Source organism: Salvelinus sp. IW2-2015, linkage group LG3 (assembly GCF_002910315.2).
Source record: "Salvelinus sp. IW2-2015 linkage group LG3, ASM291031v2, whole genome shotgun sequence".
In the NCBI taxonomy this organism is placed as follows: Eukaryota; Metazoa; Chordata; class Actinopteri; order Salmoniformes; family Salmonidae; genus Salvelinus; species Salvelinus sp. IW2-2015.
In genome coordinates, this window is record NC_036840.1 from 27,158,396 (window position 1) to 27,184,332 (window position 25,937).

Below are 25,937 nucleotides of genomic sequence, written 5' to 3' on the forward strand. Positions count from 1 at the left end.
TGGGAAAAAACGTTCCCTCAACATTTGACCTCCATTAAGTTCGATGTTATCCCATCTCTACTCCTATTCTCCCTTAAAATTCTCTCAATCTTACTTCATGTTCCACATCCGTAGACAAACATTCTAAGCTTAAAAGGATTGTCAATAAAAATWATATATTTTAGGGTATTTTATTCAATCTATCTATCCCTTTAAAAGCCCCTAGAGTCGATTAACGCACCAATGAAATCTAAGTTACATAATAAGAACATCTCCATTAAAATCTGTCCGATTAAGCTAGAGATACCGCATCGGCAGATGTCACACTTCAGCATCTGCGGTGGAAGGTGGAAGAGCTAGAGACGTGTTTGTCAGACCATGAGACATACCGAAAATCGGTCTTCTCACGAAAACGTCTGTAGCATCCGAACAGTTTGACCTAACTATTAAGACCACTCTATGGAAAGGGGAGATTCTCACTAGCATGATTTCTCCACGACCCCCACAAGTGTCAGGGGATTCGTCGGTACCGTCAATGTGCCAACTTCTGTTTGTAGCATCTAAACCGTTTGGGCTACAAACTAATGTGAGATGGGAGATTCTCACGAACACGATGGTGCTCTACGACCCCCACAAGTGTCCAAGGACTCATATGAAGGTAACCGGTACCAGTTTTAAAAAAATGTATGGAAGTATGAAGGTAGTTTGTGCCTACCCCAATTTTTTTTTTAATATGTGTGAAAAATATATACTGTATATACAGTTGAAGTCAGAAGATTACATACACTTAGGTTGGAGTCATTAAAACTTGTTTTTCAACCACCACAAATTTCTTGTTAACAAACTATAGTTTTGGCAAGTCGGTTAGGACATCTACTTTGTGCATGACACAAGTAATCTTTCAAACAATTGTTTACAGACAGATTATTTAACTTATAATTCACTGTATCACAATTCCAGTGGGTCAGAAGTTTACATACACTAGGTTGACTGTGCCTTTAAACAGCTTGGAAAATTCCAGAAAATGATATAATGGCTTTAGAAGCTTCTGATCATTTGAGTCAATTGGAGGTGTACCTGTGGATGTATTTCAAGGCCTACCTTCAAACTCAGTGCCTCTTTGCTTGACATCATGGGAAAATCAAAAGAAATCAGCTAAGAACTCAGGAAAAAATTTGTAAACCTCCACAAGTCTGGTTCATCCTTGGAAGCAATTTCCAAACGCCTGAAGGTACCACGTTCATCTGTACAAACAATAGTAGGCAAGTATAAACACCATGGGACCACGCAACGGTCATACCGCTCAGGAAGCAGACGCATTCTGTCTCCTAGAGATGAACATACTTTGGTGAGAAGAGTGCAAATCAATTCCAGAACAAAAGCAAAGGACCTTGTGAAGATGCTGGAGGAAACAGGTACAAAAGTATCTATATCCACAGTAAAACGAGTCCTATATCGACATAACCTGAAAGGCCGCTCAGCAAGGAAGAAGCCACTGCTCCAAAACTGCCATAAAAAAGCCAGACTACAGTTTGCAACTGCACATGGGGACAAAGATCATACTTTTTGGAGAAATATCCTCTGGTCTGATGAAACAAAAATAGAACTGTAGAACTGTTTGGCCATAATGAACATTGTTATGTGTGCAGGAAAAAGGGGGAGGCTTGCAAGCCAAAGAACACCATCCCAACCGTGAAGCACGGGGGTGGCAGCATCATGTTGTGGGGGTGCTGATATATTGAAGATATATATTGGATATATTGAAGCAACATCTCAAGACATCAGTCTTGATGTCATCCAAATGGACAATTGGTCTTCCAAATGGACAATGACCCCAAGKATACTTCCAAAGTTGTAGCAAAATGGCTTAAGGACAACAAATTTAAGATATTGAAGTGGCCATCACAAACTGACCTCAATCCTATAGAACATTTGTGGGCAGAACTGAAAAAGCGTGTGCGAGCAAGGAGGCCTTCAAACCTGACTCCATTACACCAGCTCTGTCAGGAGGAATGGGCCAAAATTCACCCAACTTATTGTGGGAACCTTTTGGAAGACTACCCGAAACGTTTGACCCAAGTTAAACAATTTAAAGGCAATGCTACCAAATACTAATTGAGTGTATGTAAACTTCTGACCCACTGGGAATGTGATGGAAGAAATAAAAACTGAAATAAATCATTCTCTTCTATTATTCTGACATTTCASATTCTTAAAATAAAGTGGTGGTCCTAACTGACCTAAAACAGGGAATTTTTTACTAGGATTAAATGTCAGGAATTGTGAAAAACTGAGTTTAAATGTATTTGGCTAAGGTGAATGTAAACTTATGACTGTATATATATTTACTGAGCTTTCTTATTTCTCCAAGATATAGGACAAACACTTTTTCAATGCGTTTCTCTGGACTACAGGCCAAATTAAATACTTTATCAAATCATTTTGTCAATATTTTAGGAGCATACCTAAAGGGGTCCAAAAATTCCAAATCAAATAGCTAAATGATCCATAGTATGACCATCTTAAAACAATTTCATATGTCAGGCTATCGATTGATTCGTCATGGAATGGTCAGGCTGTCAAAATTACAGATTGGGCCTTAAACCCTCAGAATATGTCCCACAAAGGTCTCATATCCTTTTTTTGTCCCAAACTTTGACATCACACAGCATTATGCTCCTGACACTACACTGATATGTCCCTTCCAGTTGGAAGAGGTCTACATTTAGACATAAAAGCGTAATGTTTAAATGGCTTCTGCTGCCAACACTAACCAGTGGAATCAACACAGTATAAAGGAGCTTTGGATTTGACGAAGCTAAATGAGGAGAGCCGATGGCATCAGGGACTTGTAGAGCAGGCCAAACAAATTCACAGGGGACTTCTCTCTGACAGACACAGACATAATCACACACACACGCCATGTAAATCCCCACAAACACATGCCCACGCAGTCATGCAACACCCACGCTTGCACTTGCTTGCACGCGCGCACACAGACACACACATTCCCCATTCCATTCCTCTCTCCCCGGGCGTGTGTGTCCATGGGCGATTAGAGAGAGACAGGACGCAGCCCATTGCCTGTGCTCCAACCCCTCTCCCTTCACCACCAGAATCCCCGAAATCCCACCGGGGATCTCCATCACCATGCCGACTGTGTCGCTGTGCAAAGTTGCTTTAAGGCAACCGAGCAAGACTACCTACCACACAAATGGAAATTCACTCTAACACTATATTATCCCTCTGTCTCAAAGTTAGGAGACAGGCCCACCAAACAACTGCAAGTGAACTATCTGACTGAGTGAACACTAGCATCGGCACAGTGTTTTAATATGGGATAATAGGGGATATTGTGTAGGTAGGCAGGCTACGTGATGCAGAGTACATGCATATAACACTACACACATTACAGCTAGTGAGGGGATCAGAATGATTTCCTATGTCTTGAATGACTAACTGACTGACTGACAGGTTGAATTAATTAATTAATTAATACTTGAGTCTTATAATAGTACATGTTAATTCACCTCATCAGGCGTGTGTGTACAATATTTGAGAGATTCTATTTTCATGAAATCAGTAAGATTGTAAAATGACTTGTCAGGTCTCCAAGTTGGTTCCTCCCATTGAGGCTATGCCATTATAATACTTGTTCAACCCTATCTATGCCATTTTCTTTCTGTGAGAAATCCCAGTATAAGGCTTTAATCCTGCAAACAGTGTTATGTTAGCTTTACATTTTAAAACGAGATCGGATGGACTCTGAAAAACTAATTTAAGACGTGACCGGATGGCGACCCGACTGAAATACAGCCCCCTTTTTCATCTACTAGTAATTGACATATAATCCTCAGGGAAATTCAATAAGCATTTGTAAGTTTGAGGCAGGATTTCTTTTTTTTTGTCATGCATGCATACCAACACAGCCTACATCCTTTCATTTGTTATATCTCCTCTTTGCTGTAAAATTAAAACAAAGTGGAATTCTAGTCTTGGCGAATTGGCAAAAGTAATATGGAGTTCAAAAGGTGATATCCTGCTCACACTGAACATTTAATCACTGCTTAAATTAAACTAATATACACTACATGACCAAAAGTATGTGGACACCTGCTTGTCGAACATCGCATTCCAAAATCATGGGCATGAATATGGATTTGGTCCCCCCTCTGCTGCTATAACAGCCTTTACTCTTCTGGGAAGTCTTTCCACAAGATGTTGGAACATTGCTGTGGCGACTTGCTTCCATTCAGCCACAAGAATATTAGTAAGGTTGGGCACTGATGTTTGGCGATTATGCCTGGATCACTGTCGGCCTTCCAATTCATCCCAAAGGTGTTCAATTGGGTTGAGGTCAGGGCTCTGTGCAGGCCAGTCTAGTTCTTCCACACCAATCTCGACAAACCATTTCTGTATGGACCTTGCTGTGTGCACAGGGAAATTGTCATGCTGAAACAGGAAAGGGCCTTCCCCAAACTGTTGCCACAAAGTTGTCTAGAATGTCATTTATGCTGTAATGTTAAGATTTCCCTTCACTGGAACTAAGTAACCATGAAAAACAACCCCAGACCATTATTCCTCCTCCATCAAACTCGATGCACTATACACTACATGTGTAGGTGTTAATAACATTGTCATAAGGCAATAATAAGGCTGTTTTTTGGCCTTTCAGCCAATCAGCTATCATTTTACCAGGAAGACCACAGGAGGACAACCAATCAGAGCCATGGCGGTGGAGAGCTTGCGTTTGTTCCCTCCGCTGTAGGTACCGGCTGACTTGTTGGAATATTTGACCAGGCCAAGCTTCTGGATGCCCCACTCTGCCACCTGATAACAACACAGAAACCATACATAATGACTAATTATATATTTCTATGACAGGAACACAATAATCCATGTTGGTGTGAGGTGTCTTGTGCTGCCATTCTGCTCTCACACCCTCCCATCCCTTCCTTTCCCCTGGAATGAGACATGCATGGTGGTTGGCATCGCCACAGGACCTTTTTTAAGGATGATATGCTGCACTGAGGGTTTTTGGGCCACATAACAACCCAAAAAAGTGTACTAACCAGCAGGACCTTATCCAGTATTCATCCCCCTAGCGATTTCCCAATCCTTGTCCTCAGGTATCCCCAATGTGCAGGCAGGTTTCCAGTCCAACCATCCAGACATTCATTTACACCCTATATTGACATGTTGGTGGACTAATGATGCGGAAATGACACCAGCTCCCCGGGGCTCTCCCTAGAGCCAAAATGGCTGCCACAACGCACAGCTCAGTGGACCCGACGAACTAGAGACCAGAGAAACTGGGTCCCTTGGCCTAGTGGGGCTGCTGTGAGATCAAAGGCCTGCACCTGGGCCTGAGTTTGAGGCCACTGACCAGCTGAGTTTTTTAAATGTTATTGTTGCTGAGGGGGCCATTGAGAAACTGGGGGTGGCGGGGCGGCCACACTGCTAGGCATGCTGGTAAATAATGTAAAGGCATTAGCCGTGGCCAGCCTCTCAAACCAGAACCTTATGTTTTATACATGTCTTCCACTTCAAAGGTTATTTATCAATTTGACCAAGTGCAGTGTGCTGTCTATGTCTCTTTTATGGAAGGAAGTGCAGGTATTGTATAGGGGGGAAGAAACATCAGAAATGACAACAGTATAACCTTAGGAATCAAATGGTGTTGCGTCATACAGGAACAGGAAATGACATTATTTAGGTCAGACAAGGAGAAATGTTACCATGGTGACTTCCTTCTCCGGTACGCCTCGTAGTCTGGCGTAGAACTCCAGATGCTCTCGTCCGGTGAGAAGGTCGTTGAGGGCGTCAAACTGCGGGCAATAGCCCATGTTCTGGTGAACGTCCCTCATCTCTGTCCGTATGCTGGGAGGAACATCACCACAGAACTTGTATTAAGACACATAATGCCACATGATCAGGATCAATCGTCAACATCATCAACAACAACAAAAACAGCATCATGATCTTCATTATGATGATGATGATGATAATAAGCAATCCAAATCATGTGGCATCTTCATCATCATCACCATCCCTATACAGTTGGTATGTGCAGCACTGTCTTACATCTACTAACTGTTTCAAACAGTTAAACTATTCAAAAACTCAGCACCTGGGTGATACCTTCATTTAAAAGAGAGAACATAATTTTTTATTGATTTTTTATTTTATTTAACCTTTATTTAACTAGGCAAGTCAGTTAAGAACAAATTCTTATTTACAATGGCGACCTACCCCGGCCAAACCCTAACCCGGACGGCGCTGCGCCAATTGTGTGTCGCCCTATGGGACTCAATCACGGCCGGTTGAGATACATCCTGGAATCGAACCATGGTCTGTAATGACGCCTCTAGCCTTAGACTGCTGTGCCACTCGGGAAGTACAATACGTATAACTCCATGTATTGTATCTCACAAAGGCTGGGTGAAAAGAAAATGTCCTCACGGCGAAAGGCCCTCATGAAGCAAGTTGTTCCATTACCAGAATAAATATTACAGCTTGGTTAAGAAAAAGAAAACTCTCCGCTTTCTACATGGAGCCAAACATGAGGAACAACGTAGCAGTTCAATTTGCATCACGTAGTCTTAGTCCCAGGTGACTTTTCCACAAACAATATCTGTCATTTGAAATGAACGGCGCTTTGGGGCATATCTTTGCATGTCATCTGCAGTCTGAAGGTAGTGGAGAAACATCTAAACGGCTTCCCGCTGTCTACAGACGGTTTTCGTTAATCTGCCTTACACAATATACTGCGTGACAATATTGATGTTGTGAGGGGAAATGGAAAAACGAGCTCTACCAAGCTCTACCCAGCAGTGGGCTGGCAGGAAATAATCGCTCTCGGGATGGAGGTTATTTGTGGCAGGCTTTAGGAATGTAAACAGACAATCAACAAATTTGAGATTTGAGGGTTCAACACAAACTCTTTTATTTGGAGAGAAATTATATTTTCCTCCTAGTTGTTGTTCCCACAGCTCAGATAATCATTCTCTCATCCTCCTCTCATCCTCCTCGCAGTCTTCTCTCATCCAAACAGAGGGTGGGCATACGTCTGTCGTTTATTCCCCGTTCTGTCAGTTCTTCTTTCCTTGAAGGTTCAAGAGACTGCCTTTGATCACTGCCGGCAACACTAATCAACATTAACATTGTCTTGTTAAGGCCCCTCTGTGTTTTGCTTCACCACAAAGTCAATTACCAGTTTTAATAAATGAATAACTACTGTATGTCAACACAACTATGGCGATGCAAACTAGTGGAGACTGCAAGAAACTAGTATTCATCCACCGTTTGCCTCACATCGTTTCCATAGAGATGAGTTCTAGATTCGGAGCTGAGGAAAGGGAGATGTTGTTTCTCTCAAAATGTGTGTGTGGCAGGAGGGGAAAGAAAACAAGAGTGGGATTGAGGGAGAGGGAGCGGGAGCGGGAAAGAGAGGGGGTGTGCAACAGAATGAAATATGTGGGAGACGGAGAGTGGAAGAGAGAGAATGGGGAATGTGCAAGACAGCACGTTGAAAAAATGAACAAGGGACATGAGAGAACACGAGTTCAAACGGACAAGAAAACAGAATGTACAAGAGAGCGAGTGAGAGAAAGAGAGAAAGAGAGGGAGAGAGCGAGAGAGGGGGATGGCAAAACCCAAAGTGAGTGAGAGCAAGAGTTGCTGAGAAAGCGAGTAGGACTTCATCCCAAATGGCAGCCTATTTCCTACATAGTGAACAGGACATAAACAGGGCCCATGGGGCTCTGGCCAAAAAGTAGTGCACTATACAGGAAATAGGGTGCCATTTGGGATATGCTTCGAAAAAGAAGAAGACGAAGAAAATTCCCTGAGCTCTATCCCTTATAGGGAGCCATCGTGGGTGGGTAATTATGATGAGTAGCTTGGGGTAGCAGCCGGTGGCAAGTATGTGAGTGTGTGTGTGTGTGTGTATGTGTGTGTGTGTGTGTGTGTGTGTGTGTGTGTTTAACAGCCAGTTAGCTCCTCCTCACCTGTATCCGTTTAGGAAGGCCTCTCCTCCGGAGACGGCGATGTCCCCCGTCAGCATCTTGAAGGTGGTTGTTTTTCCTGCCCCGTTAATCCCTAGTAGTCCAAAGCACTATTGACACACACACACACACACACACACACACACACACACACACACACCACACACACACACACACACACACACACACACACACACACACACACACACACACACACACACACACACACACACACACACACACACACACACACACACACACACACACACACACACACACACACACACACACACACACACACAGACAGGTGGAACACCATACATGGAGTAGACAATTAGACAAAGATTCCCAAGATCAAGATGCTCTCTCTGCCTTGACACTTTGTTGAGGTGACATTGGTTGTAGATAATGGAGTGGGAAACATTTGCTGACTCTGTGGGAGTAATTGAAGGCCAAGTACAGCATACTTATTCGACTCAAAAATGGACTGAGTCATTCAACATGCATGATGTTACAGACCTTTCGATACTGTTGACTTACTTGACTGTTGACTTAATTGAGAAAATGTTATTGTTTGTGTTGTTGGAACTGTGTGTTGTAAGATGTATACGTCACTGTGTCAATATTATCTTAGCTATCCACACATAGAAGCCAAGCTAATTGACAGGCATCTATGTACATAATAACACATGGCCGTTCAGTGGCAACATTTAGTGTCTTACAATAGAAACACAACTCAAACTGTCCACACATGAAACACACAAAAATATAAAGACGCAAACACACACACACCCTTCCCCTGAACCTCCCTCCCGCCCTCCCGCCCCCCCTCAACACCCTCCCACCCCACAGCATTCTGAACACCATTCCCCCTTCTCTCCCTAACCAACCGATGCTCTCCTCTTCCTCCTCCGATCTGACAGAGCTGATACTTCCACTTCCTCCTTCAGGCACTTGGTCAGAACAAACAGACCTCCTGGTCAGGTCACCTATGCAAGCAACCCACGGAGCAAATATTAGATTTCGTCATTCATTGATCCATTCTTGTTTGCGACCCCGTCTTGTGAAGTGCGGCGTAGGCTAAGCTCGGTTGTAAATAATGCATGAAACACAGTGGGGTGTGGGTGCGCGGTGCGCTCTGGTCTGACTCACTATACTCCGCTGGCATTTACATTACGTTTTTTGGGTAAACAGGGGAGGAGAATACAGAACACCACGCTGTGCGTGTACGTGTCAGCGATGGAGATTGTGTTGAAATCAAAGAGTTCTGGATGTGAGTGTTGATGGTGTGTGTGTGTGTGTGTGTGTGGTGTGTGGTGTGTTGTGTGGGTGTGTGTGTGTGTGTGTGTGTGTGTGTGTGTGTGTGTGTGTGTGTTGTGTGTGTGTGTGGTGTGTGTGTGTGTGTGTGTGTTGACTGTGTGTGTGAGCGAGAGATGGTAGAGAGAGAGGAGTAAAGAGATAGAGAGAAGAGTGGAAGATGGCGCTGACAGACATGGAATTTCTAATTCTAGCTCCTAAGCCACTTTGCAGTATATATATTTTTTGTGTTATTTCTTACATTATTAGCCCAGAATGTTTTTTGCTGGACACCGACGTCTTGCTCCCGGACAAGCTAAACACCTTCTTTGCCTGTTTTGAAAATAACACAATGCCACCGACGTGGCCCGCTCCCGAGGACTGGCTCTCGTTCTTCGTGGCCGATGTGAGTAGATTATTTAAGTGTGTTAACCCTCGCAAGGCTGCCGGACCAGACGGCATCCCTAGCCGCGTCTTCAGAGCATGTGCAGACCAGCTGACTGGAGTGTTACGGACATATTCAATCTCTTACTATCCCAGGCTGCTGTCCCCTCTTGCTTCAAGATGTCCACCGTTGTTCCTGTACCCAAGAAAGCAAAGGTCACTGAACTAAATGACTATCGCCCCATAGCACTCACGTCTGTCATAATGAAGTGCTGTGAGAGGCTAGTTAAGGGTCATATCACCTCCACCTTACTTGACACCCTAGACCCACTTCAATTTGCATACCGCCCCAATAGATCCACAGACGACGCAGTAATTTATTTGGGCTACAATCTCTGAGGATGGTAACTCTAATGAACTTATCCTCTGCTGCCGAGTTAACTCTGGGTCTTCCTTTCCTGTGGCGGTCCTCACGAGAGCCAGTTTCATCATAGCGCTTGATGGTTTTTGCGACTGCACTTGAAGAAATTCTAGTTTATCTTTGCTTATTTGAGCTGTTCTTGCCATAATARGGACTTGGTCTTTTACCAAATAGGTCTATCTTCTGTATACCACCTCTACCTTGTCACAACACAACTGATTGGCTCAAATGCATTAAGAAGGAAAGAAATTCCACAAATTAACTTTTAACAAGGCACATCTGTTAATTGAAGTGCATTCCAGATGACTACTTCATGAAGCAGGTTGAGAGAATGCCAAGAGTGTGCAAAGCTGTCATCATGGCAAAAGGTGGCTACTTTGAAGAATCTCAAATATAAAATATATTTTGATTTGGTTAACAATTTTTTGCTTACTACATGATTACATATGTGTTATTTCATAGTTTTGATGTCTTCACTATTATTCTAAAATGTAGAACATAGTAAAAATACAGAAAACCCCTGAAATGAGTAGATGTGTCCAAACTTTTGACTGGTACTGTACATCACTGACAATCTGAAATGGTCCACCCACACAGACAGTATGGTGAAGGAGCAACAGCGCCTCTTCAACCTCAGGAGGCAGAAGAAATTTGGCTTGGCCCCAAACTTTTTCAGAAGCACCATTGAGAGCATCCTGTCAGGCTGTGTCACCGCCTGGTACGGCAACTGCACCGCCCACAACCACAGGGCTCTACAGAAGGCGGTGCGGTCTGCCCAACGCATCACCAGGGGCACACTGCCTGCCCTCCAGGACACCTACAGCACCCGATGTCACAGGAAGGCCAAAAAGATCATCAAGGACATCAACCACCCGAGCCACTGCCTGTTCAACCCGCTACCATCCAGAAGGCAAGGTCAGTACAGGTGCATCAAAGATGGGACCGAGAGACTAAAAAACAGCTTCTATCTCAAGGCCATCAGACTCTTAAATAGCCATCACTAGCCGACCTCCACACAGTACCCTGCCCTAAACTTAGTCAGTGTCACTAGTCGGCTTCCACCCGGTTACTCATCCCTGCACCTCAGAGGCTGCTGCCCTGTGTACATAGACATGGATATTATTTTTTGTTTGAGTGCATGTGTTGCCTTGTTTTGTTTTTGTTGAGAGTGCGTGTGTGTTTTTGTGTGTGGCTCACCTCTGCGGCTGGAACGCCCAAACACACCCTATCCACAGCAGGAATGTTCTTCCCTGAGTACACCTGCAAGGAACAGACATGATAATTAATCAGAGGGAGGGAGGGATACAAGGAACTCTCTGGACACGGATGCACTAATGTTATATGAACTGGGGTGCGTTCCAAATGGCACCCTAAACAGTGCACTATACTTTTGACCAGAGCCCAAGCAATGCACTATATGGTATGTCTGCTGTTCAGTCAGTTTGTGGAGTTCAGTATATCAAATCAAATCAAAATCAAATCAAATCAAAATCAGTTCAGTATATTACATCATACTGTATATACAAATCTATTAATACAGAACACATGCAACGCTCATCAACTATAATGAACATAAATATAAACGCAACATGTAAAGTGTTGGTCCCATGTTTCATGAGCTGAAATAAAAAATCCCATAAATGTTCCATATGCAGAAAAAGCTTATTTCTCGCAAATGTTGTACACAAATTTGATTACATCCCTGTTCGTGAGCATTTCTCCTTTGCCAAGAAAATCCTTCCACCTGACAGGTGTGGCATATCAAGAAGCTGATTAAACACCATGATTATTACACAGGTGCACCTTGTGCTGGGGACAATAAAAGGCCACTCTAAAATGTGCAGTTTTGTCACACAACACAATGCCACAGATGTCTCACGTTTTGAGGGAGCGTGCACAGGCCTGCTGACTGGAGGAATGTCCACAAGAGCTGTTGCCAGAGAATTAAATGTTAATATCTCTACCATTAGCCTCCTCTAACATCGTTGTAATGAATTTGGCAGTACGTCCAACCGGCCTCACAACCGCAGACCACGTGTAACCATACCAGCCAAGGATCTCCACATCTGGCTTCTTCACCTGTGGGAATGTCTGAGACCAGCCATTGGGACAGCTGATGACACTGTGGGTTTGCACAACCTAAAGAATTTCTGCAGAAACTGTCAGAAACCGTCTCAGGGAAGCTCATCTGCGTGCTCGTCATCCTCACTAAGGTCTTGACCTGAATACAGTTAGTAACCTATTTCACAAATCCCGGTTTCAACTGTGCTGGGCAGATGGCAGACTGCGTGTATGGCATCGTGTGGGCGAGCAGTTTGCTGATGTGAACATTGTGAACTGAGTTCCCCATGGTGGTGGTGGAGTTATGGTATGGGCAGTTATAAGCTACAGACAATGAACACAATTGCATTTTATCAATGACAATTTGAATGCGCAGAGATACCGTGACGAGATCTTGAGGCCCATTGTCGTGCCATTCTTCTGCAGATGCATATCTGTAATCCCAGCCATGTGAAATCCATAGATTAGGGCCCAATTAATTGATTTTAATTGACTTATTTTCTTATGAACTGTAAAATATTTTAAATTGTTGCACGTTGCGTTTATATTTATGATCAGCGTAGTATTTCCTGTACACCACCTATCATGTCATCCAGTCCATTTTATTTCAACATGGTCTCGCCCCGAACGCAACCAGGTCGTGCACACCAGATTATGCCATCAGTGTCTCAGGATGATGTCATCAGAAACAATCAATCAATCAAATGTATTTATAAAGCCCTTCTTACATCAGCTGATGTCACAAAGTGCTGTACAGAAACTCAGCCTAAAACACCAAACAGCAAGCAATGCAGGTGTAGAAGCACGGTGGCTAGGAAAAACTCCATAGAAAGGCCGGAAACCTAGGAAGAAACCTAGAGAGGAACCAGGCTACGAGGGGCGGCCAGTCCTCTTCTGGCTGTGCCGGTTGGAAATAACAGAACATGGCCAAGATGTTCAAATGTTCATAGATGACCAGCAGGGTCAGATGCACTTATTGTCTTTTATCTTTTACAAGACATAGAAAACCGTTGATTTCACATTTTGTATGTCGATGTTGGGGTGGTGCTGGAGATGATGAATTTGATGTTGAAAGGGGTGGAATGTCTCTTTAATGCACATAACATAAGACAATGGACAAAGGGGTGAAATAACAACACTATACTTCATTTTTGGGCATATGGGGCTGTCTGAGACTGAGGCTGGGGCTCAGTAATCAATCGACAGTTTATACAGAGAGTAAAACAGTTTGGTATTCTGTGTAGGATTCGGCTCCCGCCTAGATCTTGTAGAAAACTGCAGATAAGCAGGTGTCTGGAGTTTCACCGCTCCTAGCCTGCAAACTAACTCTCCGTGTGATATTTGAATTTGCATTTAACAGTTTTTTCATCTTCTTCATGAGCAAATATCAAATATCCCCTGCCAGAAGTGAGGCCCAAGCAGGCTAATCACCTTCCTCCGGCAAGTATAAATTCTCAAGTCGGCATCATCGGCGCTGCTGTTGCAAGTAGCGGCAAAACAAACCGACACTTAGAGAAGCAAAATGGGTACACAAATAACACAAATTGTTGACTAAATGAAGCACTTAGCGCATCGAGCAGAAGTTCCACCGCGCAACCACCAAGACAGAGTTTGAAGTGGTTTCAAAGGCAACTTGTAAGAAAAAATAAACAAGTCTCGACAAGGTTCTTGTCAGGCCTGGCAATTTAGATCTCATTCAGACCTTGACAGGAAGGACTGACACATCCCTCCTCTCCTTTGGGGAAGGATTTCAGGATAATTGTGGCAGCTGTATTTCTGCCCACCTGTTCTCAGGTCTGAATCATACAATCCTTGGGAAGAGCGCCATGGGGCATAATGGCATACTGTAATGACATCACTATGCTCTGTTTATCTGTATGTCTGTCTGCCTGCTTGCCTGTCTGTCCATCCATCTACTGTATCTGTGTGTCTCTAGATTTTCCCTGACCAGCCGTTTCCTATCCATGTAATGCATTTGCTATGAGTTAGTAGTAAAAGGGACATGATGAGTAAATGTAAGTTTAATGTCCACTTCCAGGTCATTGCTGCATTGAAATTAGCATATGACTGAGTGCAGGCCACGGTATGTTCAACGTATGTAGAAGCCTTCTCTCTGAAGTCATGAGACACAATTCCATTTATGTTTGTGAGAAGGTACTTCAACTCTCATGAAGGTGAATTAATATTAGGCCATGAAATACCTACTTACCGCAATGTTTTCTCTTCCTGGTTAGCTTGTCTATTCGGAGCAGTACTAATGGAGCAGAAATTAAGTTACAACCTTTTGGTGCAGCGAAACACTTGGTAAATGARTAAGCATTAAGCAAATGATTAAGCATCAGTTTTAATTGTACTGTAGTAGCCGACCCTTCCCACTCATTTCTAAATATACGTCCAAAATGGCACCCTATTCCCTTTATAGTGCACTACCTTTGACCAGCACTACAGGGAATAGTGGGCCATTTGAGACGCAGCCCATGCAACCTTGAGAACAAGAGAGCCCCAGTGATGCCAGTTCAACCTTGACAAAACAACTATGTCTTATTGCCACGATAGTGTGTCAAATGTGAAGCATGTTTGCTTAAAAGCCTGGGGGGCATCCGCTATTATTGGGGACTTGGGACTTGGACATGCTACTCCCCAAGATTTGCAAGTTACTTTGGCGATAGCGTGCTGCGCCACAGCACTGCTACAACGCTAGTAGAGACGGGTGGAAGAAGTAAAGTTTCTATCCTAACAGAGGCAATTAGCGGATAATTCCCTCGTGCCCCGAAAGCTATAATGGCTGTCATGGTGGCAGCAAGGAGGTGGCGGTTAACCCGGAAGAGACAACGGTCGATGGCCCACACACACAAACGCGCACACACACTTTTGCACACACACACACACACACACACACTTTTGCACACACACACACACACACAACACACACACACACACCACACACACACACACACACACAAGGTTTAGAGAGAGAGAGCAAGGCATCTGTCTCTACTGCCCCAAAACGGCTGGAATCACAACAATGAAATCACATCCCAGCAGTCTCTATGGGGGTGCCCGGGTTCAATTCTTGGACCGACTCTCTTCTCTGTATACATCAATGATGTCGCTCTTGCTGCTGGTGAGTCTCTGATCCACCTCTACGCAGACGACACCATTATGTATACTTCTGGCCCTTCTTTGGACACTGTGTTAACAAACCCTCCAGACGAGCTTCAATGCCATACAACTTCCTTCCGTGGCTCTCCAATTGCTCTTAAATAAAAGTAAAACTAAATCCATGCTCTTCAACCGATCCTGCCTGCACCTGCCCGCCCGTCCATCATCACTACTCTGGACGTTTCTGACTTAGAATATGTGGACAACTACAAATACCTAGGTGTTGGGTTAGACTGTAAACTCTCCTTTCAGACCACATCAAACATCTCCAATCCAAAGTTAAATCTCGAATTGGCTTCCTATTTCGCAACAAAGCATCCTTCATCCATGCTGCCAAACATACCCTTGTAAAACTGACCATCCTACCGATCCTCGACTTCGGCGATGTCATTTACGAAATAGCCTCCAATACCCTACTCAATAAATTGGATGCAGTCTATCACAGTGCCATCCGTTTTGTCACCAAAGCCCCATATATTACCACCACTGCGCCCTGTACGCTCTCGTTGTCTGGCCTCGCTTCATCTCGTCGCCAAACCCACTGGCTCCAGGTCATCTACAAGACCCTGCTAGGTAAAGTCCCCCCTTATCTCAGCTCGCTGGTCACCATAGCAGCACCCACCTGGAGCACGCGCTCCAGCAGTATATCTCTCTGGTCACCCCCAAAACCAATTCTTCCTTTGGCCGCCTCTCCTTCCAGTTCTCTGCTGCCAATGATGAAATGAACTACAAAAATCTCTAAAACTGGAACACTTATCTCCCTCATAGCTTTAAGCACCAGCTGTCAGAGCAGCTCACAGATTACTGCACCGTACATACCCCATTATAGTTTAGCCAAACAACTACTCTCTCCCTACTGTATTTATTTATTTATTTTGCTCCTTTGCACCCCATTATTTCTATCTCTACTTTGCCACATTCTTCCACTGCAAATCACCCATTCCAGTGTTTTACTTGCTATATTGTATTTACTTCGCCACCATGGCCTTTGTTTTGCCTTTACCTCCCTTATCTCAACCTCATTTGCTCACATTGTATATAGACTTATTTTTCTACTGTATTATTGACTGTATGTTTGTTTTACTCCATGTGTAACTCTGTGTTGTTGTATGTGTCGAACTGCTTTGCTTTATCTTGGCCAGGTCGCAATTGTAAATGAGAACTTGTTCTCAACTAGCCTACCTGGTTAAATAAAGGTGAAAAAATAAAAATAAAAATAAAACATCCCACTGATCAATACTAGTCTACTTTTGAGGTCTGAAAACATCTGGCAAACTTTGATTTGTGAAATAGTTCCTTTGGGCTGCTCTTGTATTAACATGTTCCATAGTACTTCAGATCCATAGTACTTTACAGTAAACACAGAAAATGTCAAACAAATTACAACATTGACAGAAACAACAATCACATCAATATTTTATTAAAGGGATAGTTCACCCAAATTACAAAATGACAGAAATCTATGTCATGGTACAGAAGTTCCAATCATCTTTAAGTGACTTTGTGGAAGATTTGGACATGATGCATGAAAAATGACAATATCGGTACCATGACTTGGATGGGATTTGTGCCACAAATGGTCAAATGTCAGCATTTGAAAACAGTGCCAGGAAAATGAAACCAAAAGCATGGATTGTCAATTTATGTATTTATTTATTTACCTTTATTTAACTAGGCAAGTCATTTAAGAACAAATACTTATTTATAATGACAGCCTAGGAACAGTGGGTTAACTGCCTTGTTCAAGGGCAGAACAACAGATTTTTTCCTTGTCAGCTCGGTGATTTGATCTTGCAACCTTTCGGTTACTAATCCAACGCTCTAATTCTTGTCCATATACTYCATTCAGGATAAGGAAACCAATATATAATTGTGTAATTTGGATGAAATATCCCTTTCACAATCAGTATTCTATCAACGGTAAAATCAAAATGATGTTAGGGTCTTACAGTATGTATCTCCCAAGCATTGAGCCTCACCGCTCAGAACTCACACGTCCTAATACAGATGTAGGATCATAATTTGAGCCAGTTTTCTACAGCAGGAAAATAATCCTGCCGCAACAGGAAGTGTGAATTATTATGTGGATTATAATAAATATGTAACGCTTGTCGTCAGAAGGAGTGGACCAAAGCGCAGCGTGGTAAGTGTTCATGATTTTATTTAACATCAAAAACACTCTAATAAAGTAACAAAACTAAAAAGCGAACAGTTCTGTCAGGTGTAGACACTAAACAGAAAATAACTCCCCACAAAACCCAAACGGAAAATCACAACTTACATATGATCCCCAATCAGAGACAACGATAGACAGCTGCCTCTGATTGGGAACCACACATGGCAGAAAACAACAAAGAAATAGAAAACATAGAARCTCCCACCCGAGTCACAACCTGACCTAACCAAACATAGAGAATAAATAAGGATCTCTAAGGTCAGGGCGTGACAAAATGAGCATATTTGTAGGGGTTGATAAATTTGTTAGGGCAAATCAAGTCTGAAATTTCAAATTGGAAATGACAAACTTTAGAATCTTTTCAAAACCTCAAATACACTACAAATTTCCAGCAAAATAAGCAGCAAAATAACCCACAAATTAGGATCCTACATTTGTATGGATACCGTACTCACATGACTCCTATAACATCAAACAGCTGCCATAAAAAGTTTCTTTCTGAGTTTCTGAGTGACTGGAAGGTCACAGTGACAGCTCGGGCGTACAAATGCTAACTGGCAGACGCGCCGTCAAAACGGACCCCATCAATAATGCCGCCACGGTAACCGCTAACCCTGAGGTTAAATGCTAACCTATAAGGCCTCGACAGTCGTTCTTGGGTGGTAAATGCTTCTTCCTGAGTGAAGGAAGAGGAGGAGGAGGCATCTGACAGATGATTGATGGGCTGTCAATCGCGTGAGAGACATGTTCAGATTTATGGCGAGACCGAGGCGGTGCAGCGGTCGAGGTGGCGCGCTCATTGATCAATTCGTTATCTCTGCTCTACGGCCGGATTGCACCAGCTGTGATGGGAGGTGATGGGAGCCCACTGGGAGCGCTTCGATGCCTTCTGCGCCAATGCTTTTGGGCGCCATGTATCCCCTCCAATGTAAATCAAATCAAATGTTGAGGCACCTTGAAGAGTCTTGTTGTTGTGTATGTCTTTCTCTGCATGTTTCAGTGTCACTGTCAGTTCTACAGTAGCGAAGAGATGCATGACAACAAAACAGATGTGTCTATAATTGAAACATGATAGAAAGATAACTGCACTGTGCTGTTGTGATGCTCATCACTTCTTGGCTGACAAGGGATGAAATAAAGAAAGGTAACCATACATAGCTCTAAGATAATTTATCACAGGTTACAGAATGTGAAAGTCAGCTTTGGAACGTCAGAGAAGACGAGCAAAGTGTGAGTCAAGATCTTATAAAGTAACTCCTGTTCCCACCTTGTGTGCTGTGGGCGGCAATGCATTATCCGTCCCAACTGTTTTATTCAAAGCTTGAGCGTTAATTACCTTGTGAGTGTAGGTGAGTGTGTCCGTGATAGATTGAGAGGGGGAAAGATGGAGTGAGTGAGCGATTGCGAGAGATGGCGAGGGAGGGTTTGAAGAGACGTCAAGTTTGGACAGATGTCGACGAAGGGCTGTTGCCTTGGCCATGCTTCCTGCCATTACGGGCTTGTGGAAGGAACATCTGGTCTTAGCCAGGGTGTTAATCTGGGCGGTGATTAAGCGGTGCCCATTACCTACTGTAGCATACCGAGCACCACTTGCATACTCACTTCCCAAACCTGCGAGGTGGGGGGGAGGGGGAAGTGTGTTGTCGGGCTTAGCGGCACAGCTCGAGAGAGACCTCATTGGTGTTGCCTCGCAGAAAATCAAACCCTTCCCTTTTTTTGCACACTTCTCCCTACAGCGAGAGACGCACAGACCATTTTCAGCGTTTTGTACTGTATTTTGCAGTGTGTTATGTATGTGATACGTGGATGGGATACGACTGTGATATATGGTTGTCTCGCCTGGCTAACTTAAGACGAATGCACTAGCTGTGGGTCGCTGCTGAATGGATCAATTGTAATGTAAATGTAGTGCTATGTATGTATATTTATGTATATTATGTATTTTATTTGTTGTGTTGTTTCCTGTTTGCACGCCAGGAAGATTTGCTGCTGTCTCGGCAAAAGCTAATCAGGAGTCCTAATAAATACTAAATACATTGTGGAGTGACACCTTGCCAGCTTTCCCCAGCCTTCCGACTCTCTGAGACCTGGATGACATACTTAAGAAGTCACCAGGGACTAACAGCTGGTGTGTTCTTAACTCAGCCCTGATTTGAAGTGGAGCCATGTTCAATTCCCACACATATGGACGGTGGCAKATTTTCAGAAATCTCTCTCTTTAACAACCTAGATGGAAGGAGCCCATCCTGTCAAAAGATTCAGTAACGTTCAATTAAAGACGTATTAGCAGATCTGAGACGATTTGGTCAAAAGCGATTRGGTCAAATGTAGTGCTATACATAGGGAATAGGGTGCTATTTGTGACACTGCCTATGTCCGCTCACTTTCATCCTTGCCTTGTAATCTAATCAGCAAATGGGTCTTTCCACCAATGTGTTGCCTTTTGAGAAGTGTAACCTGGTTTCCCATCTCAAAAAGTTACAGGGTTGAGGATTTCATCTTAAATCAGGCAGTGACAGAGGGAATGGAAGCTTATTGTGTGCAATAGGGAGTGATAATTGAATGCAAGCTTCACAAAAAAAACTTGCTAAACATTTCTAGGCTGTCTATATATGGGTAACAGGTTTGACGTAATTTACTCGTCCAGCTCAGTTTTCCACCACAAAACACCAGAAAACATCCAAAAAGAGTAGAACCATAATAGTCTTCAGAAATGACTTTGTCAAAGCAACAAAATAACTAGGGCTTTACAATGGTGGTGAAACTTGGAGAATTGTTTTGGTTTAGTGGGTTGAAATCTTCCTAGAAGTGACACAGGGTTGATGAAGGGACATGTCAAAATGAAGAATTTTTAAACTTTAGCAAGCCTTTATTCATATAAAAAATTATTTTGATTGAATTCTCCATGTGGTCTATATTATAGGGCACTTAATTTAATATAACAGGCTTTTAAATMTAAATATTAGTGCACAATTTCTACCTAAAATACCACACTAAATTTATTTCAATATGGGGAACCAGGCAAGAGGCACACTGTGACCGATAAGTGACATCACAGTATCAACGTTGAGGGAGGAGGAATCCAATAGAAACAGCCGGGGCGCATTCAGTGAGGTGAAACGTTTAGAACTTCAGATTGTTGCAAATAGAAATGTAATGAATAGAGCTGCCATGATGTCCAATGCTACGTGAAGGGAAATCATATTTGTTCTATAGATTTCTATCTGAAGTTTTTGTAAAGTTGAACAGACCCTAGCCCTTGGGGATTGAAGACCTGGGTCATATTCACTAGGAATGAAACAGAAGCACACAGGCTGAAACCCAGAGGGACTACCTGATCTTGTCCAATAAGAAACGCTTGTTTCCGTTGCTCAATGTTTTGCTGCTGCATGCATGAATGAATATAACCTTGTAAGGTGATGTTGCTACCATGAGTGTGGTAGTAAACGGTGATAATGTACCTTAGAGAGATCGCAGATTCTCAACAGGTCATTCTCGGCGCCGCCTTTATGGACGCGTGCACGTTCCCGAGCCACGTCCACATCTTCATCCTCCTTGGAGAATGACTTTCCAGAAATCAGTCTGAAGAACAAAAATGCTGAAACTCCACATTCTCACAATCCCTATAGAGCCAACATTATAAATCCCAAATGATGACAACCTAGTAATATATGCTAATGTTTTTCTCTAATGGGAGAATTTGTTTCAATTTCTCACAAAATGCAATTTAGGTAATGGAGATAAGTTACGATGACAACTTCGGTTCATAATTAGGTGAAGCAAAAAGGATGGACACAATGATATTTCACTAACAATGTTAACAAGATSTCGAATGACAAATATGCATTATTGGGCTAATAAAAAGATAAATGGATAAAATATGTAAATGGTAAACAAGGAATGGGTCTAAACATTTTTGAGAAATCATCTCTGATACTGTATGGAAGCATCTTTACTTAAATACATTCTTCTTCTATTCTTGCCTGGGTTTGTAGCAGAATTTATACTGGATAAGGAGAGTGATGGTGAACATGACTGCCCCCTGGATGGCCATGGCACACAGGTTCTTCCCCACCATGTCCCAGCTGAGGGGGTCCTGGAAACGGTCTTCCCCTGGGAGAGACAAAACACACAAACTGCTAAAGACCTGATGAAGATCTTTGTGGATCAAAACGTTAATAGAGGTTGCAAATGGGAGCCAGCGTGCTGGCCTTTCTGTTCTTCGCAACTACGATGTACAATAATCATGTCAGATGGCTGCCCCTGGAACTCAATAGGATTGGATCTAAATCTAGATGTCTCTTTTTAAAGTTGACAGCAACTGACTTTAATCCTGACTTTAATCCTGCGTCCATAGACGCACCCATGCGCCAATCTAAGCAACATATTTTTTTTTTATCCAGATGAAAATCTGTCAGTTTAAGCTAGATATATCAGTTTCCTGCATGGGCTGCATCTCAATCCGCCACATCCGTCTATGGCGGCCTTCTGCATCTGCGGTGGAAGGTGGCCGAGCTACAGCGGTGTTTGTCAGATCATGAGACATCCCKAAAATCCGTCTTCTCACGAAAACGTCTGTAGCGTGTTGTCCCCAGAACTCGTCTGAAGGTAACCCATACTAATTAATGAAAGTACGAAAGTAGTTCTGTTCCAACAAAAATAAGAGGTTAAATATGTGTCCAAAAAAACTACAATATTTCCAGAGCTTTCTTATATCTCCAAGATACTGTATATTAGTTAATTACATTTTTGTATTTAACCTATATTTAACAAGGCAAGTCAGTTAAGAACAAATTCTTCTTTACAATGACGGCCTACCCCGGCCAAACCCTAATGACACTGGGCCAATTGTACGCCGCCCTATGGGACTCCCAATCACGGCCGGTTGTGATACAGCCTGGAATCGAACCAGGGTCTGGAGTGATGCATCTAGCACTGAGATGCAGTGCCTTAGACCGCTGCGTCACTCGGGAGCCCTTATGATAGACACTTCCAAACTTTAATCGTTATGATTTATTTTTTGCCATTTATGAATGTGTTATTCAATGCGTTTATATGGGTGGTCCTAGTGTAAATTAAGTGCAGCTTATAAAGGCTTCATAAAGCCTTCATAAACACTACATGAATGTGTTACAAATCAGCTATAACAATATGTCATGCTTTATATAGGGTTCATAAATGTGGCATAACTTTGTGACATAACCACCAACGTCAAATGTGACAAACCTGTGCTTTATAAATGGTGGCATWAGTACAGCTTAATAAAGGCCTTATAAATTGAGGCTTCAAGAGCATTTATAACCCTATAATGCATCTTAGCAGAGAATTGCAATGCCAGGATAGTGGGTTTGATAGCCGGGACCACCCATACATAAAAATGCATTCACAAATGACTGTAAGTCGCTTTGGATAAAAGCGTCTGCTAAATTGTATATAATATTTTATTATTCTAAAACATTTGTAGGATGGCCCAACCTCTTTTCCTCTTGGGTGCATAGTCAATATTGGAACTGACCTCAACCTTCCCCAAAATGCTATGCTGTATTATGACAGTTTTTGGATTTCCCCATTTGTTCTTGTTTTCCAAGTTTTTTCACAATTAGATGTTCTGTGTTAACAACAATGCTTACACCACTTCAGGGGATGACTTTTGAGATCTGGGAAAAATCTAAGAAACTTTGATTTTTGATTGTAGTTGCCTTTGAATTCAGTAAGCAATGTTGTTTGGTTAGCAGGTTTTCTGTAGCGCAGTAAGCGCACGTGATGATTATGTATTCCGTATAAAGTGATTTGCATTGTTTCCGCCATTGGAATGGCTGGAGTAAAAGGCCAGCAACACACCATATGTACATTCCACAGACCCTACTGAGTATTTCCTACAATACTTTTACTGTGGCACCCAGAATTGTTCTTGCTCTAAGCCAATAAGTATTCCATATACAGTGATTCGCATTGGGGGCATTTACTTGATCTTGGAACATGTTTTACAACCCAAATGTAATGCAAATGTCAATTAAATATGAACAAATATGAATCATTGTTAATGTTTAAACAATTATTTTTTCATATATCATGAAAAAATACAGGTTATTGACACTTTTCTACTATTACTAGGGAATTTACCGAAATTCCGTGACCTGGAAGTACTTTTTTTGTGTTGCTGATGAGACGCTTATCATGTGAAGAGTTCGCAAATCAAATGCCCACTTGTGGTGCCACTGGACAGTGAAAAACAAGTAACTTAACCTTTATTGTAATTTAAATGAGTTTGTAGTAGTACAGCCACGTCTCATAGTCACATCATGAGATTTGTAGATGAAAGAGGAATATAATAATACGAATCGAATTTGGTTTCCCATCTTGCCATTTAGAGTTTCTGGCGCAGCACAGAAATGCCTTATCCAGATTATGTGACAAAGGCATTTCCTAACAGACTTGCTAACTTTCTTTGTTGTTACTTTTAAGGTTGGAACCAAAATGCAGTACCTCCAGCAGGCAGAGAGGCAAGAACCATTTGTCCGCCAGCTCAGGGTCAAGTTACACTATTTACAGCCCTGTGTAATGTTCAATGTAATTGCATTGCTGGAATTTTTGAAAGTTCATGTATTTGTACAAATAAAAGGAAATGTATGGTTTAAACATGTCTTTAATGTTTATTTGTTTAAGCTGTTAGGGATAATTTCCTAAGTGTTACTACATTTGTGTTTACATCATTAAGCCTTTATGTCATGAATGACCAAAGGTGTCTGACTTTAAATTAAGCATGGCATCATGCGATACAGAGTCTTTATGGATGTGTTATGAACTAAGTAATACAGGATACTACATAAAGTGTAAATAAATAGGTTATTAACGTTCTGCTGATTTAAGGTTCTCTCGTGAGTCACAGTTTTCTGTAGGGTGATTGAGGTATTTAAATAGTTGATGGACCTGCAAAGCTACTGTGTGTGTGTGTGTGTGCGCGTGTGTGTGTCAGAAGCAAGATGATTTGGAGTAGTCCAACCTGAGACTACCGCACCAGGTATTCCTCTTCTGTTCCCATGCTGGAGACCAGGGCCTTACAAACTATTAGTGGTGCCAACATTTTGTGGCTGATCATTAAGCGAGAGAGTCGGTGAACGTGTCAAAGACGTGACTAGGCCCTGCACTGCACTGTATGGGCTAGTTTTTGTTGTGTACATGTTTTTGTACTAAGGAACATGCATCTTGGTTCCAGAAGAAAGCCACTTTTGGGGGGCTTTCGCCCAAATAGGTTCCAGAAGAACCACTTACCTTGATGAAATCCCCCGACATAAAGAAATTACTTTATGTCGGGGGATTTCATCAAGGTAAGTGGTTCTTGGTGTAACGTCGTCCCCAGGCTATTGTGCACACAGCACATATACGCCTGGGATATCAACCATTCAAAGTTGGCCTTAGTGGGAGTGACCGGAGTAAGGTATTTGTCATCGTCACTAGTTAACACAGTCAAAATGTCATAATTATTAAACGTTGGTTTTAAATCTAACCCTAACTAATGAAGGCCAAGTTTGAATGCGTTGGTCCACCAGTGTTTCCACCTATTTGGGCGAAAGTGTCTGGGAATGAGATTAGGTGTAATGTGAGTAACATGACTTCAGACTATGCCATCCTTCAACACAACATGTCACCCTTTATAAAGCACATGTTTATATTATATTCGACATAGCGGGTTATGTCACAGTTGACATTGGTGATTATTTCACACACCTATGCCACATTTATAAACCCTTTATAAAGCATGACATATGGTTATAGATGCTTTGTAACACATTTATGTAGTGCTTATGAAGTCATTATGAAGCCTTTATAAGCTGAACGTAATTAAAACAGGACCCTACGGGCTATAGTAGTACAGGCCCAATTCTATATTTTTGGGGGGATACCTAAAGGGGTCCTACATTTCCAAATCAAATAGCTAAATGATACATGGTATGACCATCTTAAAACAATTCCATATGTTAGCTCAGTACCCCCCCCCCCCACCTCTCTCTGCCTCCCTCCCTCCCTATCCATCTCTCTCTCAGTCTCAACAGCCTCTATGTTCAGGAGGGATGAAAGACAGAAACGGAAGCGTTTTCAGTCTCATTGTCTCGCAAATAGGCCCTCTCCAGACTAGCTTTTTAAAGCTGTGATTGCTTTCCTCTTTACGCTCGCCACCGCAAATGATTCCTCAAACGGCTATTTCCTGCCAGATCTATTCCTCAGATAAAGCCTTTGCTCCCGCCTTTCATGTGTCTCTCTGCCTCTCAATCTCCCCCGTGTACCTATCCCCTTTCGATTTCTAGATGTAGCGTTGAGAATGGCGGCCGAGGGCTACGGTCACATTATTGGTCAAATGTTATCCTATTTGGTAATAATGCAGCGACACTTAAGAGGAGGTGATATGTTTAGTCCTGTAAAGGGTACTGGTAACATCCATGGGCCCTATGTG

At 42.6% G+C, this 25,937-nt stretch overlaps 1 pseudogene; it reads right to left on the reverse strand.

The window, feature by feature from the left end:
* Positions 1–25,937, reverse strand: part of LOC111980748 (phospholipid-transporting ATPase ABCA1-like) — a 134,562-nt pseudogene that overhangs the window by 24,951 nt on the left and 83,674 nt on the right.